Source organism: Stenella coeruleoalba (genome assembly GCF_951394435.1).
Source record: "Stenella coeruleoalba genome assembly, chromosome: 12".
Taxonomy (NCBI): domain Eukaryota; kingdom Metazoa; phylum Chordata; class Mammalia; order Artiodactyla; family Delphinidae; genus Stenella; species Stenella coeruleoalba.
Window position 1 is genome coordinate 27,911,338 of NC_137158.1, and position 14,100 is coordinate 27,925,437.

At 35.8% G+C, this 14,100-nt stretch overlaps 1 long non-coding RNA gene across 4 annotated transcripts in view; it reads right to left on the minus strand.

The window, feature by feature from the left end:
* LOC307195200 overlaps window positions 1-14,100 on the minus strand; it is a 445,069-nt gene that overhangs the window by 207,710 nt on the left and 223,259 nt on the right. For all 4 annotated transcript variants that reach the window (XR_013830749.1, XR_013830750.1, XR_013830751.1 and 1 more), the window contains one exon: window positions 9,636-9,774. This is a non-coding gene — a long non-coding RNA (uncharacterized lncRNA). The remainder of the gene's footprint in view (window positions 1-9,635; window positions 9,775-14,100) is intronic.

The following is a 14,100-nucleotide window of genomic DNA, read 5'->3' on the forward strand; positions in this document are numbered from 1 at the left end:
GGTCATGGGGTCAATGACCTAGGTTGTAAGTCCTGTTTTCTCATCATTTTGATCACATTGACCAATGACTGAGCTGATAAATCCATCCTCACAGTTCTTCACTATGATGCTTCTCAGAGCTCTTCACTGGAGAAAAATAAACTTTTGCATTTTTTCTCCTTTTTTACTCTGGTTGTTTGGTGCAGAAATAAACACTTCCTAGAAGAATCCCAGTTTAAAGAACTAGAATTTGGAAGAAGGAAATTTTCCCAATTTATTGCTTTTTACTGCTGTGATAATTTACTTCTGATAGTTTATTTTTATAAGTTCTTTACTACTGGCCACTTATTACGATATGCTTCTCACTGGTTCAGCTGCATCAGAAAGAGTGGGTAAAATAAAAATTATGATAATTAAGGTGATCCCAGAGCCTCAGAACCCAAAATTCTGACCTAGTAAGCATGGTTTGGGAAATAGTCAAATATAGTACACTACCACCCTCCAGTTGATTCTAATGCACAGTCATGTTTTGGAAACACTTCTAGGAGGCCAGCAATTTTTCTGGATGGTTACACTTCCTCTTTAGCTGACAAAAAGTACAGTCACATTGTATAAGGAAAAACGTAACTTTAGAAAATGACTATGCTGGTATAGATGCAGGTATTTTATATTTACATTTCTCAGGTTGGTAATTTTCATATGTGTCATATATATAACTATATAGATATGTAAATACACACACATGCATTACCTGGACAAATAATGGCTATAATACAAATTGAGGGGTGAGACTCATCCTCTCCTCTGATTCACTTTCTTTACTGTGGTTATAGAACTCTGGTAGATAGATTTATTTCACTGGGCAGGAAAAAGGAGTATTTATATCTGAAGGAAACAAATATACCAAGAAAAAAATCGTATCCAATACTCATATTTGATAATTCTCCCTGTAGAATGACAAGATCACCCCACAATTTTACCACACGAAAAATTACAATTTAAAAGTTCTCTGACACATGTATCCATACACAGATCTTATCATTAAATTTCGGTGCTTTACTCTCAAATATTAACAGAATAGACATTGGATTATCTAGTCTGAAAGACAGTATAAATAAATCAAATCAAACAAACAACAACAAATAAAAACACCTAGTTGGAAATGGAAATAATAGAGAAGAAAGAATCAACACACAATTTACAAAGTGATAAGACATTACATTCATGAAATAAAAACAAGTTATTACAGAAGAAAGGTATATAATCAGAAAATAGCAGAAAGCTCTCCTAAAAGTTAAGAATACAAAAGTAGAAATTGAAAATTCAACACAATGTTTAAAAGAAGTCAAGAAAATTTTCTAGGAAAGAGAACAAAAAGAGAATGTCATAGGAAATGTGATAAGTAAAAGTCAATGAATTTAGGTATCTAATTAGGAGTTCTGATAAATTAACATGAGCTCCAGAAATAAACACATTATCAGAGAATTATAGAAAATCATTCGATGGAGAAACCCGAGTTTTCCAGATTAAAATCTGTATCTATCTATCTATCTATCTATGGCCTACAACAAAAAGTGAGGGGAAGAGTGGAAAAGGACCATGCTATCAAATATCTTACTGATACTTCATTTCATAACCAAGGTTAAAAGAGAAGACATCTTGTGTGTGTACGCGTGTGTGTGTATGTGTAAGTGTATGTGTGATAGACAGACGGAAGGGAGAGAAACAAAGAGAGAGAGACACTAAATGGGGTAAAAAAACAAATGGAATATCAGGAGACCCATCTAACAGAGTGAACAAAGAGAAAAGAGAAAATCAAAGAGAGGAAATCTTCAATGAAATAGTTCCAGAACATTTCCTAGGACTGAAGAGCATGATTTTACATATTATAGAAGCCGAACTAAAATGCCCAGCAAAAACAGATTTTTAAAAGATCTATACTAAGGTGCATTTTTATGATTTTTCAAAACATAGAAAGAATACGATCCTTAAATCTTTCCAAGAAGCAGCGCAAGGGAGGAAGGGAACCTATGAAGAAAATACATAAGCTACGTGAAAGATGAATTCTCACTCTATCCATTTGCTTTTGAATAGCTTATCACACTGTACTTTTTCACTGATTCTAATTACAATATATCCTATTTCACATAAAGAGTACAATAAAGAGGCAAGGTCAGGGTGAGGGAGGGTAGGCTATGTGGATGAGGAACTATAGACTTTTTTGTTTCACCTTTGCTTCTCTCTAAGAAACTCTGAATAATGCTTTTTCTTTAATCCTAAAATGAACTGATCATTTTAAGATTCAGTTCTCAGTTTGGCTTTGAAGTTTCGTTTTCGACTTTAATTACCTTTGATGGTAGGGTAAGAATCTTTTGCACAGAAGAGTTTATATACTTAGGTTAATATAGCATAAATTAAGAAGAAAAAGAAGAAAAAACTTTTGCTTGAAGCAGCATTTTAAATTGTAAGGACACATCACATTGACACACACTCAATAATAACACTGAGCAGCTTTTAACTAAGCTGGTAAGTGCTCTTCTTCCCCACCCCCACCTTGGAGACAGCTGCCCCTTCCAGCTCAGGTACTGTGTTTTGGTGATAGACTGATGTCTTTATTTAGGGAGTTATAAAGAATTGCTTCTAGTCATCAGCAGTTTCAAAAACTAGCCATTGAAGGCGGGATAAAGCCTATTCAGAAGATGGATGACAGCTTTTCATTTGAGGATCATACAGAAGGATATTTCCTTCTATAAAAATAGATTCTTCAGTGTAGCTTGAGACTTACATTTTGCAAGGAATTGCCGCTCTAAAAGACGACACTGGAAATTGAAGACTGAAAGACAGAGACATTCTTTCTTTTCATGTAAAAAGCAACACACATGACAAACTTGTCTCAAATCAAATTATACTTTTTACCATGCAAAAGAGGTCTCTGAAACCTATGCTTACCATTACCATATTTTTCTAGAGCATCAAATTTTAGGAATAAATGGCTAAATTATCTTATTTAAATAAGCATTTTGGACTCTAGGACCTAATTCTGTCTAATGACAATGATTAGAAAAAATAGTTTATAACTAGGTAAAAGGAAAGAGAAGTGTGTCATAAGTGTGAATGCACAGAGTATTGCTTTATGTTATCTTCTATTATTTAATAAAATGACAAAAATTCTCAATTAGTAAAACAGGAAATATATAAATGCTACCAAACCTGATTAATTTTCAATGATGGTATTTTTGTGATTAATTATTTAGCAATTGGCACCAGTTGGCACCCCTTGATAATATTTCTATACAGGTTCTGGTCAGCAATTTTTTTTTAAGTTTCTCTGTGTTGTCCATTTCTGAATCTCCTCTGTGTTAAATCCTACATAAATCTAAGCTAATTCAAGTCCAGCATTTGATTTGAATACAAGACACCACTGTTCCCTTCCCCAAGTTTTAAACAGTACTTTGGGATTCCCACTCTTATGTTCTACAGTCCAAAAGCTGGAGGTATTACTCTTTTTTTTTTCTTTTTACCTATCACATCTACCAATAATAAAATGTTTTATTTTCTGCTATAGGCTGTTGTTATAAGTCCCTATCTTTTAATGTAAAGAGAGTGGTTTCTAACTCTTAAATATTTTAGAATGTTTTAATTCTAAGATTACACCCCCTCTGTAGTGGCTACAAACTTTGTCCACCAAACTAAATTGGCAAGAATGTGATATTACATTTCAAAAACGCAATTCAGTGTCCTGTTCCAAGGCTTCATTCCATCAGGTGTCTGGAACCTAGTTCTGTCCATCCAGAATACCCCCAGCACTCACACTCTCACCTACTTGCATTGAGCTGCATCTTATCCAGATAGCCTTTGCTACCCCAAGTGAATGATCAGGCCACCCAAGATGGCTGTTCTCTTGCTCTCTGTACATCCCTGCTGGTCTGGCGCCTGCTTCATTTACATCCTACTCAGGTGACTGACCTTCCCACATACTTGTCCCTGGCCCCAGCTAGTGACTGCTCTAATCTTTCGATCAAAATATCTTTAGATCAGAATATCGCTTATCAAAGTGGTAATGAGGGGCATGCCCCTCTGCTAGTTTCCCTGGTAACCTATAAGCCAACCTTACGTCAATTCCCCCTATAATGGGTAGCATTCACCCTCCCCCGGCAGCAAAGACTGATACCATGTCCTGCCAGCCATCTGCCACATGGTGCAGTGTTGCTTCAGGACCTTGCTTCAGACATGTAAGATCCCCCAATCCATTAAACCATTGATGTCTCTGTCACTAACTCTGGGCTCTTCCTTCTCTCTCAATGCTGGGCAAGTACAAGGCTTGCAGGCCTGCAGGGTGCAACCCAACACACCAAGGCATTGGGTAGAATGCCTTTGCCTTGAACTGCGTCATCTCTACATGCTGGCATTCATAAAACATCCTTGTCCCTACCTCATCTTCAGGGTTGCTGATGTGTTTGTTCCTTGTTCCTGAATGCAAGCCTTTTCTAAGTCCAGTTTTCTTTCAACCACTTCTGCACCACACTGAAGGTTGCCTGGAAATCTTTCAGGCTGCTTGAGGCTCTTTACCATCTTTATAAAACCATACTCCAGCACACACGGAATCAGGGCTGCAGATAAAACTGAGGCTGTCTAGCCCATTGTCATTTCATGACATGGGGGAATTGAATTTTTGCTGTGCCTTCAGGTTTTTGCTATAAGTAAGGTACAGGGACTCTCTACTATTTGATAGAACTTTAAAACTTTAAAACTTTCTGGGATTACTTAGCCAGGAAGACTTTAAAACTATTTTAATACTATACCTAGACCCTGAATTTTGAACATCAAAAATGACGGGCTTAATTTATTTAACTGTGTTTAGCTCTAAGAACATCTTCTTAAGAAGACAGAAGACTTACAGTTTACCTAAGGGAACAGAGGGAAGGTCACAGGTTTAAATAAATATAGATGGGGGAAAATTCACATAAATAAATTTATTGAGATACTATTCCACCACATACTAAGGTTTAGTTGATCACCATATTTGTAATGTGTGTGTGTGTGTGTGTGTGTGTGTGTGTGTGTGTGTGTGTGTTTAAACAGGCCCCTTCTTTTTTAATTGGATGAAATTCATTAGCTAGATACGGGACATAGTATCACACAGAATTAAGTTAATTTCAAATGGTGGTTCAGTACTTTGATTGATAGGTAACCTGGTAAACATTAAAAAAAATACTTTACTTTCCACATCTGCAAAACAGGAGTAATAACACCTAAATATTGAATGTCAGGAAGATTAGATGTTAGACTACATATAGAAAATTTTGGCAACATTGGTAAATGGCAGCTATGTAGGCTAGCAAAGCACTTGCGTACATTTGTAGGAGGCTTTAGCAGAGAGGTGTTAACAGATTGAAACTGCCTGTTACACAGGATATTTTAGAACAGGTTATTATGAAGATTACTTTTAGAAGCAAATTATTCTATATCTAAATACTGAGTGTCCTTAATTCTCTTATTCTGCTTTATTGTTCTTTATAGCACTTATCACTGTGTTTACATATTTTTTCAGTTGACAGTTGTCTCTCTCACCTATCATAATGGAATCCATATGAGCATGGAACTTTCTTATGCCCCTACTACGTCTCCAGCTCCAGGTACAGAGTACACAATTAATATTTATGTATTTGTTGAGAAAAAAGTAAATAAGTAAATGAACTAGTTTTATATTGGTTAAATTTAGACACTCAAAATATACAAAACTTAAGAAATATTTGTATATGTTTGTTAATTAAGTTTTCATGATGGTGAACATGTAACATTTAAACTAAAAGAAAACAGTCTAAGCATGTCTTTTAACATTCACCTGCTGCCACTAAGTAGCTTTCCTAGAGGCCAACTGGAAGTAGCTCTAAACAAAATGAGGTAGTGCTAAGGAGAGAGCAAAAGTAGCATTTTGCAAAAGTAGCATCCTGGTAGCATTTACACTAGAAATTCTTTACCTGAGTAACCTCCTCCCACCACATCAACACAGCAAACTTTATAAAAGGAATTTTGAAGGGGAGACATAGTTTCATACTTAGAAAACATCTGTTCTCACTAGATTAGAATTTCTACAGTTTGCTTTAGCCTATACATGTTTAGGCATTACCAAATAAGAAACGAAGAGTAGTAAAAGTGACTTGATAAATCTGAACATTTTTTACTGCTGAATTTTGGGCAGTCACAGAGGAAGGGTAAGCTGTAGTGATCCAAACGTTAGGACTTGTAATAAGAAGGACTGATGACAGCATGGAACTTGGGCTGCATGTGCCACAGATGTAGATCATCCCAAAAGACAGAAAGAAGGTATCAAGAGAAGAGAATATGAGCCAGAAATAGGACAATTAAGTGGGATCTTGGGAAAGATGGACACTGCAGATCCAATTCAACAAAGATAGAAAGGAGGCATCCAGGGACAAAACAGAATGCCACAGGCACATGGCCAGAAGAGTGCAGGGGTGTTTAAAGAATTGAGCAGGGGTATGTTACCAAATGTTTAACCATTGGCTCTTTGAAGAAAAAACAAACAAATATTTGTTGCATTTGCCGATTTCCATGGTACAAATACCTCCACTGTGGCCTATGTCAAGCTAAAAATGTTTAAGAACTAGACTGTAAAATTCTTGAAAATGTGTCCCTTGGCTCAACCCACCAATTGTGGAGAGTAATCATATCTAGGTGAACATGTGGTGTGAGGGTCCTACTAGAAATATGAGTGAGAACATATGAAATTTCAGGCTAATGAATTCAGACTAACGAATTTGCTTTTTTTTCTGTAGGGGTGCGATGTATTCAATCCAGACTATTCACAGGCTTTATACTGTTAGAATGAGGTTAATAATTATAAACTAAAAGCTAAAATAGAGCCATATATTTCAGATTGCCAGAGTAAGTACACACTGAATGTATAAATGTATATAATGGGAAATAAGTTCCTTTCATCATTTTCCTTTTCCTTTTCCCTCTAGTGATATCTTTTTGAAATAAAATCTTGTATTAAAATAGATATTTTACTCTATTCTCTCTTATTCCTTTAACACTCTGTTAAACTTACTTTTCTAAGAGGCTGCACTTGCCTTGGCAGAATGCAACTTCCCCATAAAAGAGAATGGAAAAAACAAAAACGCTGTTGCTTTGTTTGGCTCTGTATCTATTAATAAACATACTTTTATGTAATAGTTCTGGTTAGTTTTGTTATGCTTCCCAGAACATAGTCCTGTAACCATCCCTGAACTTATGTTAGACTGTCTGTGGTAGAGGTGAGGAGGGAAAAAGAAAAATCAGAGGGAACTATGGAAAGGAAGGAAGAGGCAAGCAGAGAGGTGTCTCCCCAGAGAGTTATTCACAGTTTCACTAAGGAAGCCCATTTCTTAACCTCCAAGATATGAAAATCCCCAGAGATAAATGTTAGCTCTTTGATATTTATATATATTTATGTCTTGTTTCACCTAAATTAATGTGAACTCTTTGGACTCTGAAAGCTAAAGTAAATTTTTCTACCTTCTAGGAATTTTCCTGGAATCTATGTGCTGTGACATATGACAGGCCTGAAATCTATCTTATTAGTATCTCTAATGATCTTACTCAGAGTTTAAGCAATTTTCATTAAAATGCGCAACTCATCAAGTCATGGTAAGTAATTTAAAAACTCCTTCACTTTTTTTCTCCATGAAAGACACGTAGAGCATAACTGGATGCTATTGTGGTAGATAGCACTTGGTATGATTATTCCTGACACTTTGCTTATCTTACTGACACACAGTGCAATCTTCAGATAAATAAAATAACAACTCACTTCCCTTTACAACAAAGAATATAGTCAGAGATAACAATGATTGGGGAATTTTGAATCTCTGCTAAATTCATATGTTAATGAACAGCTGTGATATTTCCCAGACACAAACTAAAGGGAAGACAATTCCCAGGTTTCCATACAATCTAAAAACTTTTACAAAGACTCAAACTAAGAGATGAAAGTGAAAATATCAGTAGTTTTCACATTATGTCCATTTACCTTTATGGTTCTGAGTTGTCACTCTGCTTGGTTAAGAAGGTCTAAATGTCGTATCAGTGCTTTTATTTATTTATTTTACACTCTTCTACCTTTATAAAAAAGTAGAAGTCCCCAGATACACAACACATCTCAGGTTGCTGTAATTGTTTACTTTTGCTCCATGGAAACATTAATGGCAAAAACGAGGGTACATCAGGAAATAGTATTTAAATTAGCAACAATTACGTCAGTGTATTTATAAATTAATTATGCCATTTGTTCATGCTTTTCCTAAATGCAGCAATGAGGTCTATGCACCAGCTAAAGTAATTAGTAAACAGATAAAATGATGACTAAGAGTCCTCCAAGAGCTCTCAGTCAGACACCTACTTTCAAAAACATTTTCCCTGCCACCACAGATTTTAAAACTTAGTTGAGGAGGCAAGACATATGTACATGAAATGTAAAATAACCACAAAATTTTGAAATTAGATACATTCTTATATTTCTTCTGTGACTATGTCCTCTTGGAAATAACAGTGAGGATTTATGATTTTCCACCTTTTAGTATAAATTAACATAAAAAACTGATTCAGAAACAAATATTACTTCCTTTATATTAGGCTAGGGTATATGCCACTTGATTTACTTTACTTCTAGTTGGTCTAACTGCTAATATGGTTTGTAAAGATTCATTCACTCTGACAGTCACACTGATAGAATATTTTCAATGAAGAGCAATTCAAATACTTCTCATTGTTCAGTCGGCTGTGCCATGAATATATAAATGCATCCAAATGATATTACGCTAATGAGATCTACCAAATGGCAGGTGCCATGAGAAATAGAACTCTTTTTTCAAGAACTATATATATATATATGTATATCTGCTAGTATTTGCTTTGAAAATAAATGAAGATATTTCAAAAAGAGATGTGAGTTTATATTCACTGTAGTCTGTATCTGTACCCAAATTCTGGAGACCTGGAACATTTCTCAACAAACCACACCTACAATCTAGTCAAGGTATAACTTTATCATTTAACTTAGAAATCAGGCTATATGTATCTTTATTTTATTTTTTAGTCAGAATCAGTGTTAAAGACTCCACAGTGTAACTACATAGAAGGCAGGGATACAATCTAACAGGTTTGGGGGACATACTACCATACTACCATCTACAGAGCCAAATACACTAATAGTCTTAGTGAATATTTACACAGGCTTAATTTCATGGTAGAACTTCTTTAACCATTTCTCCTCAAACACTTCTGTTAAATCTTACTGCATCAGTTGGTTTTCCTCTCCTTTATTTTTAGCTTCTCTATGTCTACTAATTAATTCCCCAAGGCTACAAACATGCCCAAGACTCTTCTATATTAAAGAATTCTTCCTTGATCCTGGTCCCCTCTGACCACCCCCCGACACACACACATTACCTCCACATTCCCCTTTCTGCATCTAATATTTGACCCCCTCTGAACGTTACTTCACAGAGTCAGAACTGGGAAAATTCTTAGTGGACTTCTAATTGCCCAATTCGATATACGACTTCTAATTCTTTAATTTGACCTTTGTAGCATTTGAATATGTAGATAATTTCTTGAAATCAGCATATATTAGTCTTTAATTATCTTCTTACCTTAAAATCTTCCTTCCTCTCTTCATTAATCCTATTTATTTGCCTGTATCTTAATCTGGCATCCTCCAGATGCAGTCCTTTGTCTTCTTGGCAGTATCCTCCACACAAGTGACTTCAACCATCACTCAGATGAGGGGATCTAAATTTAAAGTGTATATAAAAACACAGAAAGAAGTTTTCAAAATGTGATCTTGTGTTCCTGTCCCACAAATGTAGGTCAGTAGATCTGGATTGGGGCCATGGTCTCTGTAAATGGGGAAAAAAGTCTTTGCGATACTCATGTATGTTTCTGTTTGAGAAGCCATGATGATTATAGTTTTAGGTCTCTAAGCTCCAAACCCATACATAGATCTAACTGCCTACTGGGCATATTCACTGTAAGTACCCACAGATAGATCCAACTTGTCTTAGTCTAAAGCAAAAATCATCGTCTCCTCTGATGCAAAGCTACTGAATCTTCTATACTCCTTAACTCTGTCACTGGCATTACCATCCATATAATAACCCAAGTCAGAAATCTGGATATATCACTGATTCCTCCCTATCTCTCACTTGGTCTTGTAAACTCTATCATCTTGCCCAATCCCAGAGATAGTCCTTCCTTCCCTTCATTCCTAATGTTACCTTAGTTTACAATTTTCCTTCTGTATGAATGCCATTTCTTCTCATTTGACATGAGAAGACACACACACACAGAGACCATATATATATTTCTGAATTCTGTTCAAACTCAGTTTTCTAATAATACCTGTTTTGACTTTTTTTTTTTTTTGGCTGTGCCACACAGCTTGTGAGATCTTAGTTCCCTGACCAGGGATTGAACCCAGGCCCTTGGCAGTGAAAGCAGAGTCCTAACCACTGCACTGCCAGAGAATTCCCTGTCTTGACTTCTTGACTGTCCTTTATACATTGTACACTGCCCTCCTTTCTCTAAAATGATATTCTTATTTGTGACTCTCAGTGTCCTCTCCACATCTCTATCACTTTACCTGAAATTCTTAAAGTGTCTATTTGAATATCTTTCTTTATATTAGGCTGTAATGCTTTGATGCAGGAACTATTATTAGCTGTTTTTGATTTCTATTGATTAGCAGAATATCTGATCCACTGTAGAACCTTAAACAAATGTTTGATATGTGTGTATGTGTTCATTTAATGTTCACATGGATGTGTCTAAAGGCCTAATGTTGCTTTTATAATGCATAATTTTATACATTATTTGTAGATTTCTACATATATATGATTTCCCTCTGAGATTGATATGTTATTTTTAGTTAATGTATAACACACTAAAGTGTAAAGATTTATAGCTTACTCAATTTCACACAGTACCTCATTAGTAAAGTCAGAAAGCTATCCATAATTCTTCTTATCAAGTGCTATTTCAAATGGAAGAATAAAGTCACAGATATCAGGAATACCAAGACATTTGCCACTGGTTTAAATGTGAGATTTGGAAGAATTTTCAACAGGCTCCAATAAGGTTGTGAGTGTCTCCATTTAAATTCTGCTTGAGGATTTAAAACCATTTAAAACCACCTGTTTGTGCATTCTATTTCTCATGTTGCACACATAAATGTGAGTTTTTGCAAGCAAAAACAGATGCACTCCTAAAATGTGTCAGCACATTTTCAAAAGCCTACTGAAAATGTGTCCTCATATGTCTCCAGACTTTGTTACAACTTACATCAGTGAGCTGTATAAATTGGTTTCTTGAATATCCATTACTGCAAATTACCAGGCCAGGAAAATACCATATAAGAGCCTGTAAAATCTCACAAAATATAATATCTTTCTTAGGAAGAAGCTAAAGAGAACAAAGTTATGCTGGCACATTTTATCCCAGGGTGATCTCAGAAGTAAAGATGGCTTATTTTTAGAAAAAGGATGCATTAAAATAATTCATAGATAGTACTGTCCCTCTTACCCTCAAATACACCAGCTGATGTTGGGTGAGGTGAAGAAAGAGCAACTCTAGTTTTATTGTATGCCTTGTTACAAGTAGACAGGACAGAAGAGTAGAAGATTGGGGTATAGAGGGATAGTTAGTTCTTTGGGGGGCAAAGTATTCATTAGAATGATTGTAAAATTTCCAATCATGATAAAAATAATGAAAAGCAAGGATAGATCAATCTGTAACATAACATTAATCTTTCCTCGGTTGGTAGTTCTTAGATAAGATCAATTAGTCTGTACTGAGCAAATTGTTAACTAGAAGGGAAAACATAGTACTCAAGTCTCACAAAGTTCACTAACAGATAACCAAGATGGGGTTAGATATGCTTCCCACTATTAAATGGCAAGCTGGAACCTATCAGTGGCTTCACTTTTCATCTCTGAATCCCTGCTCTACCAAACTCTGGAAGAAACTTATCACATGCATCTCTCTTTTTATTTCCCCATATATTTGTTTTTTGTTTGTTTTTACTGCATGTTTGCACTCTATCTTCAAACATATGCAACACTATCTCATATCAGTTCATTTTATTTTTCTCAAATGTGGTACCTGTGATGGTTAATTTTATGTGTCAACTTGACTGGGCCAGAGGATGCCCAGATATATAGTTAAACATTATTTCTGGATGTATCTATGAGGGTAATTCTGGATGAGATTAACTCTTAAATTGGTAGACTGAAGAAAGCAGATTTTTTTCTCCCCAATGTGATTGGGACTCATCCAATGAGTGAATGGCCTGATGGAATAAAAAAGCTGAATAAAAAAAAAATAATTCTCTCTCTCTCCCTGACTTTGAGCTGGGATATTGGTCTTATCCTGCTTTGGACTTAGACTAAAACTGGAAGCAGTGGCTCTTCAGCATTTCCAGCTTGCCAACTACACTTATTAAGACTTCTCAGCTTCCATAATCATGTGAACCAATTCCTTATAATAATTCTTAATAGATGATGGAGAGATGGATGGATAGATAGATAGGGATACTATTGGTTCTGTTTCTCTGGAGAACCCTAACTAATGTAATACCCTATAATATCTGTGACTTTACATTCCATACCTTCTCCTTCCCTGCTTGCCTCCTATGAGATTTATATCATACAGCCATATGATATAAATCGCAACAGGTCTTTAATTATTTTTTATTTTAACAATTTATTGCCTATATATATATGTATATACATATATATATGTGTGTGTGTATATATTCAAAGTGTATTTTTATATCTAGTAGATACTTTTGGAATGCATGTAAAATACTTTCATTATCCATTTCCCTAATGTGGACAATTATGTTGCCTCCTAGTCTTTGCTACAAAAATAATACTGTGATGAATACCATTGAACCTGACTCCCTGAACATATCTCTACAGCATTATGCAAGAAATGAAAGTAATATGCCAAACTTCTTTACATATTTAATTTTATAAGGGTGCCAATTGTTTTAAAAATAACTGCAGTGGGGCTTCCCTGGTGGCGCAGTGGTTGAGAGTCGGCCTGCTGATGCAGGGGACATGGGTTCGTGCCCCGGTCCGGGAGGATCCCACATGCCGCGGAGTGGCTGGGCCCGTGAGCCATGGCTGCTGAGCCTGTGCGTCCGGAGCCTGTGCTCCGCAATGGGGGAGGCCACAACAGTGAGAGGCCCACGTACCGCAAATAGATAAATAAATAAATAACTGCAGTGATTTATCACTTCATCAGTGGTGCATGAGGATTTTCATTACCCCAAACCCTTGACTGCCTTGGCATTATTAAATTTCCTAATCTTTTTCAGTTGGAATGGGGCTAAAGTGAAATTTCATTGTCAAATTTGCAAAGCTGCAAATTTTTTTTCCTTATTATTAATAAGTTAATGTAGCTATTCATAGAGAAGGTAGTTATTAGCAAATTTCAGAATTTCAGGAAGCTTATAAAACAGACAAGGACAGTACAAAAAACAAATGTAGGACAATTTCCAAAATATAATTTTGACTACTGTGGTACCCTGAATAATTGTCTCCCAAAAGACATTTACATCCTAATTCCTGGAACCTGTGAATACTAACCTATACAGAAAAAGTGTAAGTATTACTTTATATGGAAAAAAAAAAAACATAATTAAGGACTTTGAGACTGGAGAGTATCCTGAATTTTTCAGGTGGACCCTGTATTTATTTCCTGTGGTTGCTGTATCAAATTGCCACAAAATAGGTAATTTAAAACAACAAAAATTTATTCCTTTATAGTTCTGGATGACAAAAATCTAAAATTGGTATCACTGAGCCAAAATCAAGGTGTTGTCAGCGTTGCGTTCCTTCTGGAGGCTCCCAGGGAAAATCTGGCCCTTGCCTTCTCCAGCTTCTGGTGGCAACCCTTGGCCTGTGGCTTGTTGTGTAAGTGTGGATTTTGAGGCCATTTACTTCCAATTACTGGAGTATGGGCAGTGATTGAATGAGATATTCAACTCTTCCAACAGCTTCTCTGGTGGAATATAGTTTGTTACCTTTGTGGATGCCTGTGGTGCTTACATGGATG